Raw genomic sequence first — 26,145 nt, forward strand, 5'->3', positions numbered from 1 at the left:
GGGACTGGGTGGCTTGATTCACTAAGGTAGGGGGTAAAAAAGGACAAAAAGGGGGGTGCCTGGGTGGCTCAACTGGTTAAACGTCCGACTACTGGCTTCAGCTCAGGTCATGATCTCAGGATCATGAGATTGAGTCTCATGCTCAGCAGGAGGCTGCTTGCCCCTCTCCCTCCTTTCTTCAATCCCTTCCCTCCCACTCTGCCCCTGCCCTGGTGCATGCATGCCCGCTCTCTCTCTCTCTCTCTCTCTCTCTCTCTCTCTCTCAAATTAAAAAAATAAATTAATTAATTTTTTAAAAAGGATGAAAAGGCCTTGGGTTCCACTTCGGACTTGAGGCTGACGTGTCTGTGGGCTATGCTGGTGGTCCAGGAAACAGTGGGTATGAAATACAGAAGAGTAGTCAGGAAGGAAAAAAGATTTGCAGTTATTAGTAAAAGACACCAGAAAGATATGAAACTGATGGGCTTGGTTTTATTTTAATTGTGTAAATTTCTTTTTTTTTAAAGATGTCATCTATTACTTTTTTATGTTATGCACCGTATAGTAATTTCTATGAACTCCTAGATTTAAGTTCCTTGAGAGCAGAGTCCACGTCTTTTCATTTCTGTGTGTTGGGTGCCTTCCATATAGTATGTACTCAAAAATCCGGTGGATGGATGGGTGGATGGATAGATGGTTGAGACTTTGCAGCAAGAGCATGCCAAGCACTATATATAGTTTATTGAATCCTCAAAACTCCCACAGAGTAAGTAATTTTCTTATAGAGATGAGAAAACAGGGGCTCGGAGAGATTTTTTAAAATGCTGGATCACACATATGGTCAGCAGGAGAGATGAACTATAAATCCTGGCTGTCTGATGCCACAGTCTAAGCTCTTAAACAAGACATGATCCAGCTCTTTACCCAATTTCCCCATCTTGCTGAAGAAAATACCTGCTAACCAGGAGAAACAGACAACCCAGGGAAAGAAATAGCATTTGGCCCTTGAGATAGGAGGGGGACTGCGGCAGCAGAAACAATGAACCTGAGTAAGGTTGCCAGATTGAGCACAGGATGCACAATTAAATCTGAGTTTCAGCTAAAGAGCGAAAAATGTATCATGTAAATAAATATGTTCTCGTTATCTAGCATGCTCCAATTAGACAAGAATTTCCACTCTCTCACGTAACTTTTTACCTCCATATGTCATAGCTTGTGCTATTCACCTTTGTGGGATGTCCTACCCTTTCTTTTAGCCAATCTTAATACAAAAATCCACTTTCAAGTTCCATCCATATTAACTATCACTTGCTCAGCACTTTCCCACTTACGAAATGCATTCATAGAGATGACCTTGTTTGATTTTGAATCAACCTCACAGGTGAGCGGGGTATATGTTATTATTAACCCCTTTGTACCAATGAGAAAACTGAGATTTGGATCCAACCCACACAGATCATTCATTCACATACCTGGGACTCTGGGGTCTTGTGACAGCAACTTCATTCTTTCCCACTTATCCATAGCTACCTCTTCTTCTGCTCGGCCTCTCAGTTTGGCTCCTGATTTTAAGTCTACTCTTACTGTTCAAAATATGTACATCTTACTTTTCCAATAACACTGAAGTTCTCTTTAGACAGGAATCTGCCCTGTGCATCTCTTGCCCCATTCTCCCTTTCATGCCTCTCCCAATCACATTGATGAATTTTCCAAAAATCCTGTGGAATGCTATAGAAAAGCCCTCCAGGTCTGAATAACCTGTAAACTTGCATGAGTCCTTGGCAGGGTGAGTTTCCAGTAACTCGTGACTAAAATTGTCCTGTTTTTCACAGAATGCCAAAAATTGTCTGCTTCCAAAATGTGGCCAAATATTCTTCCTTGATAGCTCCCAGTTAGTGGTTTCTTCTGGGCAGATATTCTCATCTGCCACAAAAATGTCCAGAACAAACAGCCAAAGAATAGGCTAGTTTATCTAATAATAATTCATTCTTCCACCATTCATTCGACAACACTTAATGACCCCTGCAATGTGCTAGACATCATGCCAGGCAGTGGGGATCGAAGATAAGCGAGACATGGTCCTCTGCTCCAGGAATTCAGTCTATTAGAAGTAATTTCACTTTACCAGAAGAACGATTTCTCAACATTTGCTGCAACATGGACAGCACTGGAGGAGATAATGCTAAGTGAAATAAGTCAAGCAGAGAAAGACAATTATCATATGATTTCTCTCATCTATGGAACATAAGAACTAGGAAGATCGGTAGGAGAAGAAAGGGATAAAGAAAGGGGAGGTAATCAAGGGGGAATGAAGCATGAGAGACTATGGACTCTGAGAAACAAACTGAGGGCTTCAGAGGGGAGGGGGGTGGGGAAAGGGGATAGGCTGGTGATGGGTAGTAAGGAGGGCACGTATTGCATGGTGCACTGGGTGTTATACGCAACTAATGAATCATCGAACTTTACATCAGAAACCAGGGATGTACATATGGTGACTAACATAATATAATAAAAAAATTTTAAAAAAAAAGAAGTAATTTCACTTTACACAAACGCCAGACTACACAGCATACCAGATAAATGCTGTAGAAGTTCAGAGGTGGAAGATATTTACCTCCAGCCTGGAAAAGTAAGAAAAGATTACTTCCGTTTTTAACCTGAATCTGCTCTAATACCCATACAACCAGTCTTGATATATTAATTAGGTGGACTGTAGCCTCAGAATAAGTACTGTGATAGTCTCAAGAATTTTAAAAACACCTAAATGCTAATGTAAAAAAAATGGCAGGCTCAAAAAGAGGCATTGGAGGAAGACGTTAGGTAGGATGAGGAGGAGTCCCCCACCTGCACCCCATCTTTAACTCCTCCTCTGCTCCAGGGAGAAGCAGCATGGCTCACTCTCTCTCTTTCATAATCATTTTTCTTTGCAACTTCTTCCTTGCTTCGTTCATTCACCATTCATGCCAGCCAGGACAAACTGCTATTTGTCATTGTAATTTAGTAACTGATGTTCAATGAATGAGTATTGGGTAACTAAGCTACAAAATAACACTACTACCTTGCCCTGGTGTATCACCTTCCAGGGTTTTTTTTAAAGATTTTATTTATTTATTTTGAGAGAGAGAGAGAAACAGCATGAGTGGAGGCAGAGGGAGAGAGAGAATCTCAAACAGACTCCACACTCAGTGCAGAGCACAACGCAGGGCTCGATCCCAGGACCCTGAGGTCATGACTTGAGACACTTAACTGACTGAGCCACCCAGGTGCCCCACCTTCCAGGTTTTTAAATGGTGTCTTGTGTCTCACATTTTTCCAGTTTTATTGAGATGAAATTGATATACAGCACTGTATTAGTTTAAGGTGTGCAGCAGAATCATTCGACTTACATATATTGACATGACACCACAATAAGTTTTGTTACTATCCATTATCTCATTAGATACAAAAAAAAAGGAAAAAGAAAAAAATGTGGTTTTTTTTCCCTTGTGATGAGGACTCTTATGATTTACTCTGTTAACAACTCTTATATATACCATACAGCAGTCATCGTGTGGTACATTACATCCCCAGTACTTATTTATCTCATAACCAGAAGCCTATTGTTTATTTTATCTCTTTAATACAGACTCAGAACTAAACCACCATAAAAGGAGACAGATGTCAGTGTCTCTTGGGCTCCTTAAATTAACAGTCTACTGAGATCCCCAACCTGGCTCTTCAATAGACAGCCCAAATCTTCCCACGCCCGGCAGTGAGACAGAACCCTGGCCTTCCCCCTCCTCCAATGGGTGTTGATGGCATGGAGGTTAGCCCATCCAACTGCCACTGTTCTTAATGCATGTGTCCTCAGTAATTGGACTATTTCAGAGCAGAGTAACCAAATATTATGGAAAATAGGCATTGTCCTATTTGGTCCTATTGCAGATCTATCACTATGCCAAATACCCGAAGAAGAGATGTTCTAACCATCACTGAACAGGTCCCTTTAGACTTATATATCCTCCAACTCTTCTTGCAAGGATGTCTTTGCATTTATGGAACCTCATTATTGCATTTAATAGGCCAGGCTGCCAGGCTGTAGACATAACAGACCTATTAACTGCACATAAATGTGTCATAGATGACACAGTATATTCAATTCAAGGAAAGAGTAGTCTCCATAAAATTTATAATTATCACAATGGCAATAAAAACTAAAATAAGGGTCTCTCAAACAACACCCCCATTACAACCCCATTCCAAATCTTTGGCATAGGAGGCTCAGGGATTTAGGATTCTTCAACCGTTTGATTTGGAGAAACCACTTATACAACTAGTTTCTGCTCTTTTACAGGTCTGCAATACTCATCTTAATTACGCATCATCCTCTCCAGTCAACCCCCAGCTTCTGTACATCCCCCAGCACTTCCTTGCCTCACCGGGTGCTTTCCCATTAACGTTCCCTTTCCAGGCTCCTTGCCCTTCCCAGACTCCCCCACCAATCAATATTATATATAGTGTGGCCCCAATTCCCACTGAGATTATTTGGCTCTCACGTATCTTCATTGATATAAATTTGCCCACCGGAAACTCTATCCTCTAAGACCCTAGGGCTACTGGTTCTCCTATGACATTATTCCTGCTCAAAAGAGACTCATGCTCCCCTCCTCCACCCCACCCCTTCTCACCCATGCAACCTGGCCTGTGTCCTGCCGCCATACAGTACTCAGATCACTCTACCTACAACCAGAGAATTCACTTCTCTCATGGAGTCTTCCCTCAAAAGGGCCACCTTTTACCTATAATATTGGACCTCATCACATCTTTGGTATAACAGGCATAGATTTCAGTATTTTCAATTCTGTAACACCGACTCAACTCAGAGAGGCCACAAGACAATGTCATAGCTCCCAGAAGACCACAACTTCAAACAGCCCAAGCCATAGATGCCATTAAAGAGAGATGAAACTCTCTGGTTGCTAGGGTAGCTAATAACAGATGGGCATTTGACTACCTAGTGGCATCTCAAAGTGGAGCACGTGCCTTGAAGTGAACCTCCTACTACATGTAGGTCAGTAACACAGAAAAGGTCTGCAGAAGAGTCCATCAAATAAAGCAATGAATTAAAATAGCGTCATTACTAAAATACTCTAAGACATTCCTGAGACCTCATTCATTTCTTCTCCTGGCTATCTCCTTCTGCCTGGGGCAAGCAATGCCCCACTAACTTTCAGGGAGCTATCATAATGATTGCTGGTCTTCTTATTTCAAGTTGACTTTGCACATTCTGTTCCCTTCAAATACATGTTTATTTATAGGAAAACTGGGAGGTTGCTATATTAACCCATATATCTCAGATGAGTTGTGAAGAGCCTAAGAGAGAAACTGGGACATCCCTATCCCAACTGACAGTCCTGTGTCTGGCAACTCCTTGTACAATAAGGTTCACACTTTTCCATTCCTGTCCCTTAAACTCAGGTGTGCTCTTACTGCCTCTTTCAAACTTCGCTGCAGCAGATGAGCTCTCCTCCCACCAGGAGGACTTCCTCTCAATAAATGCCCATGCACTCGCTACACACTCTCTCTCTGGACCTTCTCCAGAAGACCCATCCCCTTTGTCCCTCATCTTGGGACTTCCGCACCTGTGTGAGTAATAGACCTTTCTTTGATCATACCAAAAAAGCTAATCTAAGGGTTTTGACATTGGAAACTAACCTTGGGAGGAGGCTTCCCCATATTATGAAGCAGTTGGTCTTACGTATATTGCAACAATTATTTTGCTGATGAGGGAATGGAGAAACTTTGAAGCCATTCTTGATGATTAGGCCCTACCTGACAGTTAACACTAACGTGATCACAACCCTCTGATAAAGCCAAATTGTTTAGGAGAAACTTAAGGCTTCAGATCTTTTGGTTTGTGGTAGAATTCCAACCAGAAGATTTCTCTAACTGGAAATGATACCTGATAGGTGTGGCATGGGTTAAGAGGGAAGGTTCTAAACCACCTAGAAAAGTAGGGTGGGTGAGGTGGGGGCTTGCTCTTGGGTTCTCAAGCCCTGGTGCTAGGAGGTAGCCCCTCAGGGAGTCATTCTGACTCTGGCTCACTGTGTGGCCAAATTCTTGTAATCACTTTATGTAACCATCTCTCTCACGAGAGAAAAGGAGTCAGCTTTCCTACTTCCTGCCAAATGGTTTCTTGGGTGATCAAGCACACAATAAAATCACAGTCCTCAGAAAACTCAAGTCATGACTACACCCTGGAATATAGGGGTTACCAGACGTAGCAGAAGAACCATACCACTCAATCTTTACTAGTGCAAACTTCTCTAAAATGCATTAATCTGCTTTTCTTCCAAGAGACTGTCAGTATCTTCTTCCCCTCATGGTACACAATAACATGATACTCATTTCTGATTCAACTGGGATGTTACAGGACCCTAGAATGATAAAGGGTTGGATACTTATCCTTACAGTAAGTCTGTGATGTAGTTACTACTGCCATCCCCATTTCACAGAAGAAGAAAGTAGAACAAATTTCAAGATCATTTAGTTAGCAAGACAGAGCTGGTTTTCAAGTCCATGTCACTCTCCAAATTATAAATTATAACCAGTGTCTTTCCCTCCTTTGATATTGATGATGGGCAAAACGATGCCCCCTCCCCAACGAAGGTGTCCACATCCTAATCACTAGAACCTGTGAATACGTCACAAGGTAAAAGAGATTTTGCACATATAGTCAAGGAAAAAAAATCTTGCGATGGGGAGATTGTTCTTATGATTACGTACGTATATGGACTTGATGTAACCACAAGGGTTCTTATCAGAGTCAGAGGAGATGTGACAAGAGAAGCAGAGCTTGGAGAGAGAAGGCCATGAGCCAAAGAGTGAGGGCAGCCTCTAGAGCCAGGAAAAATCAAGGAATGGATTCTCCCTTACAGCCTCCAGAAGAAATGCAGGCATGCTGACACCTTGATCTTCGCCCTGTAGACCCATTTCAAATGTCTGCCCTCTAGGACCATGGAATAGTAAATTTGCATTGTGTTCAACTCTAAAGTTTCTGGTCATTTGTTTCAGCAGCAATAGGAAACTAATAAAATGTCCCACTGCACTTTGTACTCTCTGATATCACTTCTTATCTTATAGAATATAAATATATATAAATACGTAAATATTCCAACCAAAATTTATTTCAACAAAATTTTGACTTTTTTTTAATCCTCCATTCCTCCTATATTCTACCAAATCTTAACTTTTTTCAGTGTCTATGTTGTACTAGGCACCATCCTAGGAATTTACGAAGGACTCATTTTATTTTCCTAACAACCTCGTAGTAGAGATAGCTAGCTTTTAATACAAAATGTGTGCTTCCCTTCCATAGTACAGAGAGTTGTTTCTAGAAATTGGTTGCTTGACTAGAGACTCCATTTCTTATAAGTCTTCTTATCTGTAGGTGTGGCCACATGATTTGATTTTGCTAATGAAATCTGAGCAGAGGTGGTGTGGCTAGGAAGCACGTATGCCTTCTCTACTCTTCCTTTCCCCTCTGCAGAGATGTGGGAAACCATGTGTTAATAACGGGGGAACCATAAAGCAGAAGAAGGCTTAGTTCCTTTTCACCACTGTAATCTTTTAAGGGCAAGAAATAAACTTCCATTTGTGGAATCTACTGAGACTTGGGCATTTATCTGTTATGTCAGCTCGTGTGATTTTATCCATACTCCAACCCCACGAGGTGTGTATTATTAACCTCATGCTTAATGGTAGTGAAGCCAGGGCTCACAATCATAAAACGTCTTGACCAAGGTAACAAATCTGAAAGTGACAGAGGCAGAAATATGACTCCAAAAACCATTGTATTTCTACAACACTACACAGTATCCTATATAAAACTGTTCAATTGTCTCTTGAACAAATACTGTTAAAAAAACAAAACAAAACAAAGTGTGAATCACATATTTCAGAGCTAGAAGGCACTTTAGAGATTATCTCCCCTAAATCTCTTACAGAACTTGAGAGAGAAGGGCGGCCTCCAGATGTCAAGTGACTGACCCATGTGTTGAGACACAGTCCATTCAAGAACCTTTTTACTACTCAAACATTCCTGTATGTCAGCTTGTGTTTCAGTCAAAACTGGTTTCCAAACATTTTTAAGTAATATCACCCATGACCATTAAGGTAGAGTCTTCTCTTTAGAATAAAAAATAGGAAAAAATTAACTGATTAAAACCAAACAAACCCAAAGCTATTAATACACACACACACACACACACACACACACACACACACCCCTTCCTCTGTTCTTACTCTCTTGTTCTATTGAGACAAAACGATCTTCATGCTATAAAAATAAAAGTGGCAGAGCACTGAACAGATGGAGAGATAAAAGAACGAGCCGAGGATCCCACATCTTGGCAGTCTGAAAATATGTTCTACTACGGTAAACATATTTTTAGCAAACATAATGGCAACCCGTATGCTGATCTCTCACTAGAATTCTCTAGTTTGGCTCAGTTGTCCTCTAAGTATAGCTGAACTTCTTTGCAATAAACAGCTATTTCCCACACTTTCCTAGCCTAGGAGTGAATTTAAGAATGCCAGAGAACTGGGTAAAATTTTAAAACTACAATTATGATTTTGCACTGGGTGAAATTTTTCTAGTGAGAACAGAAGAGGGGCACTAGATGGCCTATTTTGGGTTCTGCTACTGACCTGATTTCTTAATTTAACACGGAAATTCTAAGACAGAACAATTTCTCCAAAAAGCTATAATTTCTTTAATAATGACAGCTCTGGGAAATGGAGGTCTGAAAATCTGAATATGCAATGTGCTGTGGGAAAACTGCAGATCCACCGTGTTTGTGATTCTCCATGATTAATTTTGATTTCAATCCAGCCTCTTAGCATCAGGGAATCTTCCTACTCGAAGGGAGCTTGAGGCATAGAACAAAGGGTCTCCCCAGTTTCTATTACCTGGGAATTATGGCTGTAGTTGCATATGAAACACGTTATTCATTCCTTAGTAGTTTTTCTCTTAAATTAACTTTTTAATTAAAAATTAACTTTTAAAAATTATCAGTTTTCTTGAGGTACAACCTATATAACACAAAATTGACTCACGTAAATTCAAGAATTTTTAGTGAATTTACTGAACTGTGTAACCATAACCACAGTGGAATTTTAGAACATTTCCATTACCCCAAAAGGATCCCGCCTACCCGTTTCTGCTCCTGGCTCCCATTCTCAGCCCTAAACAATAATTTACTTTGTTTCTTACAGATTTGCCTTTTAGGATATTTTAGATAAATGGAATCCTACGGTACGTAGTCTTCTGTGTCTGGCTTTTCATGTTCCCTTCAAAGCCACTCAGGACGGCCAGCCAAAAGCTGGCCTGGGACTTGGGAGGACGCCAGCCAATGAAGCCCAGGGGAGGCCGGGGAGCTGGGTCCTCGATCGCAGTCAGCGGGTCCCACTGTACCAGATCCTTCCGCACCGCACGGGAAAAGAGGCAACCAATTTCGATCCTTCCGCCGGTTCGCCTGCGGAAACCTCTTTGTGACTAACTCCTTTTACAAAGTCGAATTAAACCATCTGAGCTCTCCACCAGGGCCATGGCTTTTAGAGGGACCAAACATAATAATTTAAAAACAGTAAACACTCCTGGCCTAGGGAACACTCAGCTAAGCACATCAAGGATATTCTAAGAGGCAGGGGGCAGAGACGAGAAATTTTGGGGGTGCAACCGTCTTGTCACTTGCATCAGATTTTCATTCCGTGTCATTCCTGAGTGGTGTTCTATTATATGTATGTACCACAATGTGATTGACTTTCCATTCACCAATTGACATCTTGCTTATCCCTTCACCCTTTGATGAACATCAGAATTGTCTCCTCATTTGGGGTATTATGAATAAAGCTGCTGCTATAAACATTCATGAGCAGGTCTTTGTGTGGATATGTTTCATCTCTCTTGGATATATTACCTGGGAGTGGAATTGCTGGGTCATGTGATAAATTTAGGTTTAACTTCTTTAAAAAATAGCCAAACTGTTTCCCAGAGTGGCTGTACCATTTTAAACTCCCACCAGCAATGTATGCCAGTTTCTCCACATCCTCCCCAGCATTTGGTGTTATTGCCTTAACAACAACAAAAAAAAGGTTATTTTAGCAATTGTGGTTGGGGTATCGTTCTCTCTCACTGTGGGCTTTTTTTTTTTTTTAAGATTTATGTATTTTTATGAGAGAGAGAGAGAGTGCAAGGGAGAGCTGGGAGTGGAGGGACGGAGGGAGAGAATCTCTGGGGGCTCCATCCATGACCCATGAGATCATGACCTGAGCTGAAACCAAGAGTTGGGCGCCTAACTGACTGGATCACTCAGGCATCCCAATCTCATTGTGAATTTAATTTTATTTCCCCAATGGCTAGGATGCTGAATATCTTTTCATGCCATTATTTGCCATCTATAAATCTTCTTTGATAAATGTTTGTTCGTGTCTTTTGCCCACTTTCTAATTATTTTAATGTTGAGTTCTGAGAGTTCTTTATATATCCTTGATAGAAATACTTTGTCCAACAGGTGATTTACAAATAATTTTCTTCCAATCTGTGTATTTATCTCTGTATCCTTTTAATAGAGCTGTTCACAAAGCAAAAATTTTCAATATTGATTTTCATGCTGATAAAAATGTATTAATTACTCCTTTTATAGAGCAGACATTTAGCGTCAAGTCTAAGAGCGCTTTACCTAGTCCTAGGTTACAAAGATTTTCTCCTATGTTTCTTTCTGAAAGTTTTATAGTTTTTCATTTTCCGTTCAAGTCATGATCCATTTAGCATTAATTTTTGAACCAAGTGTGGCGTTTACACTGAAGTCCTTTTCTTTTTTTCTTTTTGCTTGTAGATGTCTGTGTTAGCACCGGCTGCCGTAACAAAGCATTACAGACTGCCATGCTTCAACAATGGAAATTCATTTTCGCACAGTTCTGGAATCTAGAAGTGTGACATCAGGGCTGCATTCCTGGGGAAGGCCTTCTTCCTGGCCTTCTTGCTGTGTCCTCACATGGAGGAGAAGGAGAGCCCTCTCTCTCCCCCTTATTATCCGTCCTCCAAACTTAGCTGGTTAGGAGCTCACCCTTAGGATCTCGTTTAACCTTAAATGCCTCTTAACAGCCCTATCCCCAAATACAGTCACACTGGGGGTAAGAGCTGCAATACATGAATTTGTGGGTGTGGGGGCAATGTGGGGGACACAAGTCAGTTCATAGTAATGTTCTATCACGCCAGCACCATCTGTCAAAAAGACTATCCTTCCTACATTGAATTGCTTTTGCACTTTTGTCAAAAATCAGTCAGGTGTGCGTGGGAGTCTATTGTGGGGCTCTCCGTTCTGTTCCCTTGATCTGTGTGCCTATCTCTTTGCCAATGCCATACTGTCTTGATTACTATAACTATAAATTAAGCCTTAACATAGAGAATTAACACTGGGGTTCTTTATTCTTTATTCACACTTTCTCTTTTTAAAAGTTACCTTGGCCATTCTAGCACATTCCCATTTTCGTACAAATTTTAGAATAAGCTTGTCCCTGTCTCACAAACCGCGCTGAGGTTTTTACAAGAGTTGCATTAAATCTATAGATCCAGCGACCCCTAAGGACAGGCTAGATGCGCGCGCAAGCCGAGAGAGAAAGCGGAAGATGCGCGGCAGCAGCGTAAGAGGGGCAGGTGGCCTGGGATGGGTTAATGTGTGAATACAGTGGGAATTCTGCTTTTGGCCGAATGCAGCTGATGCTGACTCTGTCTCCGTGCTTGCTTCTAAAGCCTGCTGTCAGAGCCTGCCGGAGTCCCAAACCAACCAACCTTGAATTTGAGTCCTCCCTGTTTCTTCTCTGTGTGGCCCTGGGGCTTAGCAACTCCAGTTTTGGGACTAATCCACCCTTAAAGGCAAATCAACCACATTGACCTTATGCTGCCAAGTTTCATGAAAGCCACATACACAGAGGAGGGGCCTGGGAAAATGGACCCTCTTTATTACTAGCTATGATTAAGACCAAATCCCTCTCTGGAGCCATTGGTCCCAACAAGCAAAGCTGGGAAAATGTTGAAAACTTTCTTTGCCCTTTTAGCTTCAAGTCTAGACAGGAAATGCCTCAAAAGACAGACGAAGCCTCCCTTTCCCTGAGCCCCTTTATTGGTATCCTTGTGGTGTCTACTTGACCTTCCCGGGGCACAGACACCCCTCCCTTAGCCTCATAGGAGAAGAGCTATTTCCAAAGCCCAATATAGAAGGCAAAAGGGAAAAACTAAAGAGACACTGTGGCATTTGACTTGCAGGATTGTTATTGTTGTTTGAATCATTTTCCTTATCACACCAGAAACTCTGCCCTGTCCCTGTGGCTTTATTTTCCATGGCCTCAATCCAAATCAGTGTTTCAGTGTTCCGTAGAGGTGGAGCTGGGGTGGCGGAGGGGGTAGGCTGTCTTTCCCTAAGCAGTGCTCCCTCACTGTTCTACTAAATCTGTTTGCCTCTATTGCTGGAGAAATTGCGTTTCATAAATCATCATGCAGTTCACATGGGCACTAACATCGATGCACTGCCCGCCAGCCTGGCCGTGACAAATCACTTCTTGTTGCTATGCTGCTCCTTGGAGCCCTGAGAGAAAGATTCCACGGAGCAGTAACAAGCAGTCATGTGTCTCAGGGGCAGCCAGAGCCAAGACTTTCCCCTTCCAGTGCCTTCGCTCATAGCACTGCATTTTTTGAGAGAGACCCCTCGATCCACTCCCAGACCCAGCTCAGCCACTGTCTGTGACGTCTCTCCTCGCCCAGCAGAAGGATCATGAAGTGTTCCCCTCGCGTTGCCCTAACAGCCCTCTTCTCTTATCGTACTTCTAGCGTGATTGGTTTTGTTCCTTACTGGGCAATTAACCATGGGCAATGGGGGTCCGGGGGCCAATTCTGAGTAGGGCAGAAACCCAGTCAGATGCGTGCTTCAGGTAGATGAGCCTGCTGGTGATGGAGCGTGGAAACGCTGGGAGACAAACTCCTGTAAGGCGCTTCTTACAATGTGAGAAATAATGAGCCAGCGTGGGAATCGTCCGAACAGGGAATATTGACTTTGATTCCAATGTGCTGGTAGTTTTTACCTGGAAACATGTGATTTAGTGCTCTTAATCAACCAAACAGGGAAGGAACTGCTGCGGACGGGTTGAATGAGAACAGGCATGTCCAGCACCGTGCCTGAAGCCTGGCACACAGCGGGCACTCAGTAACTGTGGCTTCCCTTCTTCCCCCCACCCCACCCCGCCCCAGCCGCCACAGTTCTGGACTGTCACCATGCTGGAAGAGTCCAGCTGGAGGAAGAGCGATGTGGAAGAAACCAGAGCAGAGGACTCATCAGTTACAGGTGAAAAAGACTGACCTACACTGAGGCAGGTGGGTGAATGGCCTTATTGCTGTTGCAGCCCAGTGGTATAATAGATCTGCTCTTCTGAGATTTGAAAGTTAACCACGGACAACAAGAAGCACAGTTTCCACACTAAAGAAGGTTGTTAAAATTCATGGAGCAGAGAAGCTCTTGAAGACACAAGATTCATGATGCTCTTTTCACAAAGCAGTGGAAATAGAAAATTTATTACAAGCAAAGGTTTTAAATGTATGTTGTGCCTGATGCCCTCCCTCCTTAGAACAGGGAGGAGGAGAGACACCAAGGGCGGTCAGGTATCTGCTTAAGCACATCCCTATTTCCTTTGTCCATGGCTGCTTCAAGCCAGGAGACACCAGAATAAAGTCACCTTGACCATCAACAACCTGTTTACACTCTCAGAACCTTTCCTTGCCTGCCTGCCTGCTTATTTATTTATTTATAAAGATTGATTTAGTTGAGAGAGAGGGAGGGAGAGAGTGTGCACACGTAGAGGGTGGAAGAAGGGACAGGAGAGGGAGAGAAGCAGACTCCCTGCGGAAGCAGGGCTTGATCTCACCACCCTGAGATCACAACCTGAGCCGAAATCAAGAGTCCGACACTTAACTGCCTGAGCCACCCAGGTGCCCCAAACCTTTGCTTTTTTAATGTACAGCTTGGAAATAATCATACTTTCATTACCCACCCCACAGGACTTTTGTTAAGATTGAGGTAAGGGAAAGGGAGCTTTGAGCTCGTGTTCTGCATCCACTCTAAACCCCCCCATTGGTTATAGAGGCTTTTTTGAAAAACACTAATTTGTACTGTTGCTTAAGCCTTAAAACAGCTTCCTACTGCCCTTACAAAAGTCTACAAGCTTTAGCATGACTTAGAGGGCTCAGCATGTTCTGGCCCTACTCGTCTGCCAGGTTCATCTTGCACCAGACCCTCCTTTGCCCTTTGTACTCCAGCTGCATTTGCCTTCTTTTTAGTTCACTTGATACTATACTCTTCCCAAGCAAGACCTTTGAACATACTGTTCTTCTGCCTTGAGCACTCTCGATCCTCACCGTGGTTAAGTCTCATCCTTCCTTTCAGATTCAGCTTAAGTTAATGTCAGTCACTCAAATCGCAGGTGTTTATTGTCTACTATGTGCCAGGCACTGTTCTAGATGCTGGGAATAGTTGTTAATTGAAAGGCAGAGCCCCTGATCCCATGAATCTCACATTCCAGCAGTGGGGAGACAGAGAGTGAACGAGAGATAATTGCTTACGGTGCTTATTGAGAAGGCAATAAAAGGATACTGGGAAAGGGAACACAAGGGTGCAGTCGCATGGGCGAGGGCAGCGTGCATTGATTAGATCACCTCTTAGGAACCTGAGCTGTGTGTGGCAGGGATGAGTTTTGTAAACTCAGGAGAAAAAGGAAGGCCTGGGTCCTAGGGCACAGTGACAGGGACAGAGAAGTACACCGTGAGTCAGGGAGGAGGCTGGAGCAGGTCATCAAGAGTGTTATCAGCCATGGGTAAGGGGCTCAGATATTAAGTATAAATGGAAGCCACTGGAACATTTAAATTTACATTCAGATTTTAACAAGATGACATAGGAGAATGCTAATAGAGGTGATGGGGAGAGAGCACATGGGAGGAGAACTTCCAGAAACTTCTACAGGAGGTAAGATGGCAATGGTGGTGGTTCCAATGAGGGTAGTATTGGTGGAATTGAAGAGCCTGGGGTATATTTTAGACCTGGAGCCTATAGACCTTGTTCATGGACTGGATGGTGGGGTGAAGAAAACAGAGGAGGCAATACAGAAAGTAAGGAAGGAATAACCCTGGGGAGAAAATAATAGTTCTGGGTCTGCCACATTAAGTTATTTTTTTTTTTTTACTGAAGATCCCCAGTTCTGGTTAGAGCTTTACATTGGTTGCTCCTAGAGCAACATGCAATTTTCCTCTGTAGCACCCCCAACATTTACCTTTTGTCATTACTTGTTCAAAATAATTCCATCACTAGACCCGAAGGGAAGACCCCACCTGTCTTTAGTCCTTTTTCTCCAATGCTTTGCCCAGTGCCTGGCATATAGTTGAAGTTTATAATATAACAATGTAATGATATTAACAGCACTTGAAGAGTAATTTCACTGTGCCAGATACCACTCTGAGCACTTCACACACGTGTGTCAACTCATTTGATTTTCACAACAATCTCCTGAACCCGATGCTATTGTCGTGATCATTTGACAGATACATAAACTGAGGCACAGGGAAAGCAAGTAAACTTCCCTAAGGTCACACAGCTAGCAAAGTCCAATAAATGAATCAAGTTATTTTACAAGCACTTTAATTTACACTGCACACCACTGCAGTGAGGTATGATGCTTGTATTCCCATTTTCGGCTTGAGGCGAGCCAGCCAGACCTGTTTAAAGGGATCAGTATCGGGAAGCAGAGTCAACAGGATTGAACTCCCCAGAGTGTCACCGAGGAGAGCTGTCTTCGGGCGGTGACATAGCATGGTGTTCTGAGAGCACTCGCTTTGAGGTCAGGCCTGACTTGGTTGGAAATGCATCTCTGCAACTTACTGTGTGTGAGACCTTGGCCAAATTACTAAGGCCTCTGTGCCTCAGTTTCCTTATCTGTAAACTGTGGCACTATTAACAGTGCCTGTCCTCATTTGGACTGACTGTGATCAAGTTGGAAGAGCGCTTAGAATTGCGTCGCTGTCGTGGGAAGGAACTGTGGTTTGCCCATAGGAAATGCCAAGGAGAGAGGGCCCCCCAATTTTTACTCCCCCCAAGACGGCACTTAGCTTGGATTAATATACCCGCTCCTGCTCATGATGCAGATATGGAAACTGAGCCCGGCAGTGAGGACTCAGTGCTCTGAGATAGGCAAAATCCTGAGAGTCTCTGGGAGAGACAGGAGACCTTCTGTATCTAGAGGTTTAAAAAAGGATGAGACATACACTATCCAGAGCTAGAAAAATGAGGCACCTTCCCAATCATTTCTAAGACAATCTTTCCATTTTCTGTGATTCGGGGGTCAAAAAGAACAGGGATTGGGAGAGCGTTCACCTACTTTCTAATTTTATCCTCCCACCAATCAAAGAAGAAGCCTGGGCAGTTTTGATTTTCTTTCCCTTTTATTCCTTCTTCCAGTCCTCTGCCAGAGGTGTTAATGAAAAGTGAGTTGGTCAAACCCCAGCTCATCAGGAGGGGACAGAAAAGGGATAAAAATTCAGGGTCATCAGGCCCCAAATAATCAGGATTGCTAATGCTGAAGCTGATTTTACAATAAGGTGTCTGAAAAGTCGGGCCTCTTCCCGTTTCTTTAGTTTTCTCCAAGCTGCGTCCCCTCCTGTCAGGCCGTGAGCTTGATGACGTCGGCCCTCGTTTCTACCCCCACAACATAAACAGCTACTTATCTAATCTCCAGTCCACTGCACAAACCTGGTCTCAAGAAAGAGCTGTCCTGATCTGATACATAATCCAAGTCAAAATATTTGAAGTCCAATTTGAAACTGTGGTCTGGCCTAATCGACCCAATTCAAGGCTAGATGCTTACAAGCTGACGCAAAACATGCGATCCATCAGCAGAACTTTTGCTGAGGGCTGGGAAATAGGCAAATTGGTGCAGTCTTTCCAGAAAGCAATTTAGAAATGCAGATCCAGAACCTTAAGAATGGTAATACCCCCCTTAATGCTGTAATTTCATTCTTAGCAATTACACCCGAGGGGAGCCCCCTCAGCGACGAGGACTATGGTTCACGTACGAAACGGTTCCCTGAAGAACGATCCGCAACTACAAAAACAAAACAGGAACCAAAGAAAACATCCAACGATAGCAAATTACTTAAATTACATCATATTTCAATCAACCAAGTATGTGATTGTTTAAAGAAATGTTTAAAAATTTGTTTGTGGTGGCGATGATGGTTAAGCAGCTGCCTTTGGCTCAGGTCATGATCTCAGGGTCCTGGGATCGAGTCCCACATCGGGCTCCTGCTCAGAGGAGAGCCTGCTTCTCCCTCTGCCTGCTGCTCCCCCTGCTTGTGCTTTCTCCCTCACTCTGTCTCTCTCAAATAAATAAAAATCTTTAAAACAAACCAAAAAATTTGTGTGTCCATACACACACACATATATACATACAACTACATATATATCTATACACATATACACATATACACATATACATACATGCGTCTGTATCGGTGCCAATCACTGGGATCATAAGCAAACCCCGTGCTGTACCTGTATAACTCGGCACCGGATTTCTTCTGCTCCTGCAGCATTACAGAGGTAAATGCTTGACACCCTGCTCACAGATGTCTACACTGTTTACATTTTTCCACAGCAAGTTGCAGAATAGCTCTGTTGTCAATTTTCCCATCTTCCTAATTTTCCTGGCCACCAGGCTGAAGAAAACGGCAGTAAGCTTTCCACTTTAAGCCCACCCATTGTAGCACTCCAAATCAATGTCCCAAACCCTGAGTGGGCTACGGAGGCACCACCCGTGCAATTCATTTGCACATTAGAGAAACAAACAAATGAAGGCAGAAAACAACCAATTTATTTCCGTGACCACCATGTGCCAGGTACTGTGTTAACAATGTTCATACATTAGCGCTGATGAAAAACGTTAAAGGTGCTCAGAAGCTGCGTGACCACAGCCAAATCTGTTAGTCCCTTGAAGCCTCAGCCTGTTTCCCCCAGATCACCATATTCTCTGCCCAGTACCTCTCCCATCTCTGACCCATCTGTTGACTGTCTACTAGAAAATTCTGATTGCACACACAGCGGAGTTAATTATCTCCTACCCCAAACCTGCTCTTCCTCCTGTGTCCCCACTATCCACTCATCAGCTCAGGTCAGAAACCTGGGGCCCACCCTGCCCCCTTCCTCTCCCCTCACACACGATTCATCCCATACCTGTTAACTCTGCCATCCGACCTTCGCCCTTCACATTTGCTGCCACATCTGCAGCTCAGGCCACTCTCATGTCTCATCTGCTTTATGGCAATGACCTCCTAACTGGTCCCCTACCCCAAGCCCCTCTTGGCCTTTCTGATCTATTTCCTCCTTTATAACCCATGATTCTTCCAAAATAACAAAGTGATCTTGTCACTGTCTGGCTCTCAAGCCCTCGAGGGCTCTCCATGTACTCCATAAGCTGCTATCTGGCCCCAGCTTCTCTCTCAAGACTCATCAGTTCCTTCACCTCATACTTTGAACTTTATACACAATACAAGAGATTCTCAAAGTGTGGTCTGAGGATCAGGCCTTTTCAAGGGGTTTGAGGTCAGTGCTATTTTCATAATAATGTTAAGACACTTTGCTTTATTCCCTTTCATTCTCTCCTGAATATACAGTCTTTCCAAGGCTACAGGATGTGTGACATCACAACAGATTGAAAAAGCAGGTATGAGAATCCAGCGGTCTTCTCGAAGCCAGACATTAAATAGATTTGCAAAAATGTAAATCTATGCCAGCTCCTCACAAAATAGTTTTTGCTTTAGAAAATATATTTATTTTTCATAAAAGATGTTATTTATGTGAGTACACAATTAGTTTTTATTATTCTTATTTTACATTAGTAAACACATCTTCTAAATTTTTCGAAGTTTTAACTCAACACCATAAATACCAATAGATATATCCCATATAAACAAAACCTTTCAGGGATGCTCAATAATTTTTAGCTTTGTAAAGAGGTCGCAACACCTAAAAGTGTGAGCACTATTGTTCTAGCCTAATGGAATCACCTAGAGAATCCCAAAATGTCATGCTCCCTCTCTCCGTCAGGCTTCTTTTCAATGACTGGCAGGAACACCTTTCCCCTGCCCCCCTTTGCCTACTTAATACATTTGCATGTTATGGTACCCAGCAAGAGAGGCCCCTCTCAGGAAAAGACCCCCTTCAGCTTCCCAGAGCAGTTAGAGGACTTTTCCTGAAGGCCTCTTCTATGCCAAGCATAGGAATAATTGCTTTACCTTCATTTTCTCTTCCTCTAAGTTAGGCTCAGGCAGGGACAGAAAGGGCCAGGGAAGGAGAAATATACAATCAGCTCCAGTCTAGAGTTAAGGAAAGTTAGGCTCAGAGAGGTTTAGCAACTACTCAGGTCACACAGCTAGTGAGCAGCGTGGTTGATCTGAATGCACTCTCTTCTCCTTCCATCAGTGGTTGTCATACTTGAGCGTGTCCACTGCGATGCTAGTAAATGTTCAACAGCTGGCTCTTCAGAGGGACCAAGCCCTGATGTATAGTGTTTGGCAATTTCTGTGGTGTCGATACTCCCGTGATGGCCATTTTCAAGCTACCTGCGTGATGTCACTGCGCGCAGAGCTGGGAAGAGATGTGCAATAGCACATAACAGAGCATTTCCACCATGAGAGATAATCAGCAGAAAATGCTCAAGAACACAGATAACAGCAAAATGCAGTAACATGATTAGGAATTACAGTGATGAATCTTGAGTATTCTGGATTTCAGTACTTACATTAAATATAATTAAACAATGTATTTAATTATGGTTCAATATACTCTAATTTTTAACAATGGCTGTGTTGAGCAACCAGCTCACGAAATTTCTCAGTATTTAACAATGGGCTCTCGGACCTCAGAATTGACTGTTGAGCATTTGAAGACGTCAGATGCTCAGGCTCTTCTCTGACTCGCCGGAGGCATTTGTAGTTTTACCCAGCCCCCGAGATATCATCAGCACAGAGAGAATCATCCGTACGTTCTTTCCTTCATTCAGGTGCTCAAGCTGCATTTATGACGGGTCTGTGTTATGCCAGACACTGTTGCAAGGTGCCTGGAAGGTAACACCAAACAAAACAAAAGAACCCTCTGCTTTTGTGGAGTTGGTGTCCAAATGGAGGAGACGGTACGTAGACACGGAAGCGAAGGTCCTCCCTAGACTCATAGATAGCACTAACTCTGTGAAGAAAACAGAACATGGTAAGGAACAGAAAGTGACACAGAGAAAGGGCTGAGGCCAGAGCGAGCTGGGTGGGCTACTGGTGGGTGGAACATGTGAGAGAGGGGAAAGGGGACGGTATCCAGAGGAAGGCAGGGCTGAGCAGGGAGGGCGGCGGGGTTGCGGGGTGCGGCCACGAGGCTCTGCTCCCATCACGGCACATGCACCGGCCCTTACCTCAGGCCCGGGGTTCAGTCCGTGGTCTTCTGCATGCTTGGCTAATTGCCGGCATTCTGACCAGACTGCATGCTCCCTTTAGAACAGAGACAGAGTCTGTTTTCCAGAGCCTGGCACAGGGTCTCATACATCATACAAACTTCATAAATATTTGTGCTAGAGCAAACCTAATAGCAACAAACCAGCCCTTATCTGGCTCAGCTCAGACCAGCCCAGATCCCCGGGACTGGAAAGCCTCAGTGCCAAGAATGCAGGCATCAGGCGGGTTTGGGTTTGAGTCCGACTCTTGGACACCGAAGTTAGTTAACTACTGACCTTTTTCCTCTTCTGTAGGAGCACTGGTATGCCCTGCAGAGGATCGAACCACATGCAGTCATGTGCTCTGTCCTGTGCTTGACCAAGTGTCCTGCCGTGTTATCCAAAAAGCTCCCCTGTCACACGTGGTCCCTTTATCCTAGGTTATTTTTCTTCATAGCACTTATCGCTGCTTGAGGTTATATTATAGAATATGTATGTATTTTTCTCCTTCTCCTACCCTCCACCCCATTAGAATGCATGTTCCATGTGGACAAGAGCTCAATCTGTTGCATTCATTTCTATAGCCTCAGCACCTAAAAAAGTTCTTGGATCTAGGAGGCCCCCACTAAATATTTGACAGATGTGGGTGGATAGTTGAATGGATGGGGATGGATGAAGAGCCTAATATATATATTGGTTATTAATAACTTCATTTTTTTTTTCAAATACTCCCTTTGGATGAGGGGCCCCATTTGGTGGCTCACTTTATTCCAGGATCTAGAACCTTCTTGCCATGGCCTCCTCAAGTTCTTGACCTGTCTTCATGTAGCAGTTCCAAGTCCCTTAGACGACACCATCCTTCTCCACTGTGTTTTGGGGAGGTAAGAAGTTTACTTGGGAACTTTCCTTTCTGATTCTCCTGGGAAATTGGTCTGTTACTAGGATCTGATACCCTAGGAAACTTTTCATTTTCAGTCCTGATGAAGCCAACCACAAAACAACAAGTTTCTGGCAACAATGGAACAACTGCATTTCCAAGCATATATTTAGTTTTTACTTTTGATCTGCACAGAAAAGTCAGTTTCTTTCTAAGAATAAAATCCCACTTTCAGGTGTGTTTGACTTGTGCTCTTCCTTGGGAAAGTGAACTTGGCAAGTAGAACATGGCGCTCACTCATGGTGCAGTGGTTAGGAGATCAGGACTTTTGGAATTGGGCAAATCTGGGCTTGAATCTTAGTTCTACCCCTGACAAGATCTGTGCCTTGGGAAGATACTTAACTTTCTGAGACTCAATGTCCTCTATAAAATGTGACTTCCTTCATGAACATGTGTTTATTTAGTACCTATTAAGTTCCAGGCATTGTGCTAGACTTTAGGATACATCACTGAGCAAAAGCCACACATGACCTCATGCTCATCATCTTAGACTCTAACTGCTTGGAAAACCATTTAAAAATAATAATGCAAGGGAAATGACAGGGTGTGGTGGGAACTTACAATGGAGATATAACCCAGTCTGGACAATTAGGGAAGGTTTACCTGAAGCAGTAGGATTAAACCGAGTTAGGCAAAGAAGAGATGCGAGTAAGTAGGTTGCAAGGAAGAGAAAAAGTTTCAGGCCTGTTATTGAGCTATGGTTTAGGGCTAGAGGTGAAGATTCTGTTTTCATTAGAGTTTTGGTGAGACTCTTGGAATAGCCATGCCACTTTGGGGATCAGATGACAAAAGTTCATAGAGTTTGAGACAAGGCAATTATCCCCACTTCCTCATGAAGCCCTGACATTCTCCAGCGTTGAGAACAGCATCATGTGAACTTGGCTTTGGACCTTGCTACTGGGGGGTTGAGCAGCTCTGGAAGAACATGGCAGATGCCAAGTAGGATTGACCACTTTGTGCATGGCTATAACCCAAGGGGGCTCTCAGAAATTCTTGGTGGGAGTGTGGGTGGTGAGTGTTGTATTACCAAATGAGGGCAAGAGAAGGATCTTCTATATGAAGTGTTTGTTCATGAGCTTCAGGGAATCAAAGGAATAACACATGTCTCCAGGACAGTTATAAACAGAAGCAAAAAGTCTAGCACTCAAGTATTTGATAATGAACTGGTCATGGGGAATATGTTGATACTTTTATATCATTGAAATGAAAGCATTTTACAAATACTAACTCATGTACTATGCATAACATCAAAATAAGAGATTCTATTCATTTTCTACTGCTGTGTAGCAAATTATCACAAACATAGCAGGTTAAAATAATATATATTCATTATTTCACAGTATCTGTGGGTCAGGAGTCCAGGCACAGCATAACTGGGTCCTCTGCTCAGAGTCTTAACCAGGCTGTAATAGGTGCCAGCTGGTTGCATTCTCATTTGGAGAGTCATGTGGGGAAGAAACTCTTTCTAAGGTCATTCCAGTTGTTGGCAGAATTCATCTCCTTGTATCTGCATCACTGTGGGCCCCAGGTTTTTGCTGGCTGTTGGCTGGAGACTGTCCTCAGTTCCTACAGGCCACCAACAGCTTCTGGAGGTTACTCCCAGTTCCCAGGCTTGCGGGCTTCTCCAACATGGCTCCCTACTTCACTGAGCTCACAAAAAAGCTCCAGCCCCAGAATGTCAAGTTACAGTCTTATGGTGTAACCTAATTACAAGAGTGACATCCCATTACCTTTGTCAAATTCTATTGGTTACAAGCAAGCCACAGACCCCTTTCTCTGACCCCACTCAAGAAGAGGGGATTATACAAAACCGAAACATGATGAGACGGGAATCATTGGGGCTCACTTTAGGCATATGCATATCAACACTGAGCAAAGAGCTATTATTATCTTCATTTTGCAAATGAGGAAACAAAGTCACTTGGCCAAATTCACATGATTAGCAAGCAGGAGAGCCTGAGATCAAATTCAGGAGGTCTGACCCAGAGTCCATGCTTTTGACCATGAGGCTCTGCCACCACACTTCGCTGAAGGTCCAGTCTGGATTCCTCCTTTCATAAACTTCGGTAATTCTTTTTTTACCCTGGATTGTTGTCATCTTCCATTTTCAAACAATAATCCTAATTATCCCTTCTCTGTGTTACATTTACAGCTTCAAACACACTTCACATAGCAGTGATGTGAAGGAGGTTACTTGTATGGTCTTTTTCCAGGTAAAGAAACTGGGGTTTAGAAAGGATAAATCTCAACATTTCTATGAAATAGAAGTGGGCTCAATCAAGAACTTCTGGCTCCACTCCCCACAATATTCACCAGGTCACCACGGCCACTGTGAACACTGCAAGAGAATTACCTCTGTACTTTTTTATTTCCCCAGATGATAATGAAGACATCACAATATTTCTGAAGAGTAAGGAAATTTCCATATTCTCTAGCCTGAGGTCTCTAATTGGTGGCTGGCAGGCCTAACATAATTAGACCCAAATAAAATTTTTTATGAACAGTTTCTAATTAGTTGCCAATATTTAAGAATTGTTAGAGTCCCAATAAAAATCAGCAAATTTTGTAACCCTGGGTTCACCTTTCCCAATAGAACTGAGTAGAGGCAGTTTCCTCTTAGATTGGGCATAATTTTCCTCTGTGCCACCACTTAGACTCCCTGTCTGCTGGCTGTGGACCTTGAGTCTGAGATCCTCTCATTTTACAGATGAGAAAAACCTACAGTCCACTGGCGTTTTCAGAGCCTGCCAGCTAAGAACAGCAGAGCTGATACTGAGGTGAGCACTGTAAAGAGAGCTCCTGCCAGCAGGACATGAGGCATTCTCACTTGGGTGCACATTTTCAAGCATTAGTTCCAAACATGTGACAAGCTGCCTTGTCCTCAAATAGCCCAGCCCATCACACTACCTAATTCCCATTTCAATTACACCGGGAACAAATACATTTCACAATATTCAGCTCCAGGTTGCAGAGAGAAGAACACACACAGATATGGCAATTAGCCATAATTTCTCTCCAAATCCCTTTTTCTCTCTCACTCTGTACTAATGACTACCTTTACAAAGAGGTTTCAGATGCTTTCAGAGCAAAAAAAGTAAACAGGACATGCGTTCACGTGGCAGGCTAGTTACCTCCCACACCTGAGGATGGAGCTTTCAGAAATGGATTTTTTCAGATGTGCTTCTCCTACAAACCCCAGGCAAAGATAATCTCCAAGAGTCCAGCGGCAGTGGGCGTTGGGTAGAGTGACATTTGCACTAACCATGGGGGAAAGGTCTAGGAGAGGTAGGGAGAGAAAGTAGCATCAGTCCCCTTCCATGAAGCTGCTGAGGACTTAGCGTGTGCGGGGCTGTGTGCGCCGGGCTTTCGCGGGTGCTCCTTGATTTCATTCACCCAACTCGCAAGGTCAGGACCAGCTAAAAAGCAAAGAAGGAAAGACACGGGGTTAAACCCATGTTTGTTGATTCTGGGTTCATCTTAGGATGACATATTGGGTGGATCTGGGAGAGAATCCCAGCTCCAGTGACCTCAGCGTGTGACTTTAGGTTACTTATTTAACCATTCTGAGCTTCCTCTGTTCCTTGCGTGTTAAATGACATAAGGTAGAAACGCAATACATTTATAGTTATTTTCTCTCAATTAGACCGGGGGGTTCCTCGCTGGGGTTACTTTAATGTTGAATAAAATTGAAAGGGCACTGGGGTTGGTGTCAGAAAATTTGAATTCTAGGCCCCACTCTGGTCTTTCCTGCTGGGACTCATGAGGAAATTATCTGGGTTTTTTTTCCCCCAATAATTAGAAAAGTAATATAAATACACGGTAATCTAATTCACATTGTATTAAAGGTTACAAAATGGAAAGTGGCCATTCTGGTCCTCAAAGCCAGTGCCAATTATCAATTACTTCAATATCCTTCTAGAAGAATTTTCTATTGTGTAATATATAACCGCACAGACACATACGTACACTAACCCTTGGATGGGGGCACATTTAAAATAAATCTTGGAGATACGCGTTGGCCCATATAAGCCTCATTATTTTAATATAGCTGAACCCATATTGAAAGTCATTGAGGTAATTTCCAATCTTTTGTTAATACTAGCAAAAGATAATACTTATCAATTGCTTATAATGTGCCAGGCACTATTCTAAGTACTTTATGTGTATTAACTCATTTCATACCATTATCCTAGGTATTATTATCACCACCAATTTACATTTGAGGAAAACAATACCTTGAGAACATCAGTACTTGCTCCACAAACAATAAGTGGCAGAAATGAGATTCACACCAAGGCAGACTGTGCAATGCTGTAACATATGTCTTTGTCCACATAGTTTTGTGCACATTTGTCAGACTACCTAATGATGGCCCTTGAAAAAAGCAGCAATGCAATCAAACTGCATTTTTCAAAGGTCAAGCTGATGGCAGGATAGAGAATGCACCCATTTTACAGCACCAGTCACAGACCGCTGTGCATTTTTTATCTTCTTCCCCGTCTCCTGTGTTGGATTGCAAGCTTCCTGAAGGCAGGCCCTCTGTACCCCAGGGCTCTGCACAGAGCCAGCATATTGCCAACTCTCAATAACATCTGTGAATGATTACTAAAAAATCGGGAAGACTTCAATGGGAGTGGACTTTGGTATGTGGGCAGGATTTTGGATTTTGAAGAACGAAT

General features: G+C 43.1%; 1 long non-coding RNA gene across 6 annotated transcripts in view; it reads right to left on the reverse strand.

The window, feature by feature from the left end:
- Window positions 1-17,915: 17,915 nt before the first annotated feature.
- The window catches only part of LOC105238787, a 34,862-nt gene continuing 26,632 nt past the window's right edge, over window positions 17,916-26,145 (reverse strand). For all 6 annotated transcript variants that reach the window (XR_004623264.1, XR_004623265.1, XR_004623263.1 and 3 more), the window contains 3 exons: window positions 24,729-24,882; window positions 20,512-20,587; window positions 17,916-20,294 (listed from right to left, as the gene is read on the reverse strand). This is a non-coding gene — a long non-coding RNA (uncharacterized LOC105238787). The remainder of the gene's footprint in view (window positions 20,295-20,511; window positions 20,588-24,728; window positions 24,883-26,145) is intronic.

This window comes from Ailuropoda melanoleuca, chromosome 2 (assembly GCF_002007445.2).
Source record: "Ailuropoda melanoleuca isolate Jingjing chromosome 2, ASM200744v2, whole genome shotgun sequence".
NCBI classification, from domain to species: domain Eukaryota; kingdom Metazoa; phylum Chordata; class Mammalia; order Carnivora; family Ursidae; genus Ailuropoda; species Ailuropoda melanoleuca.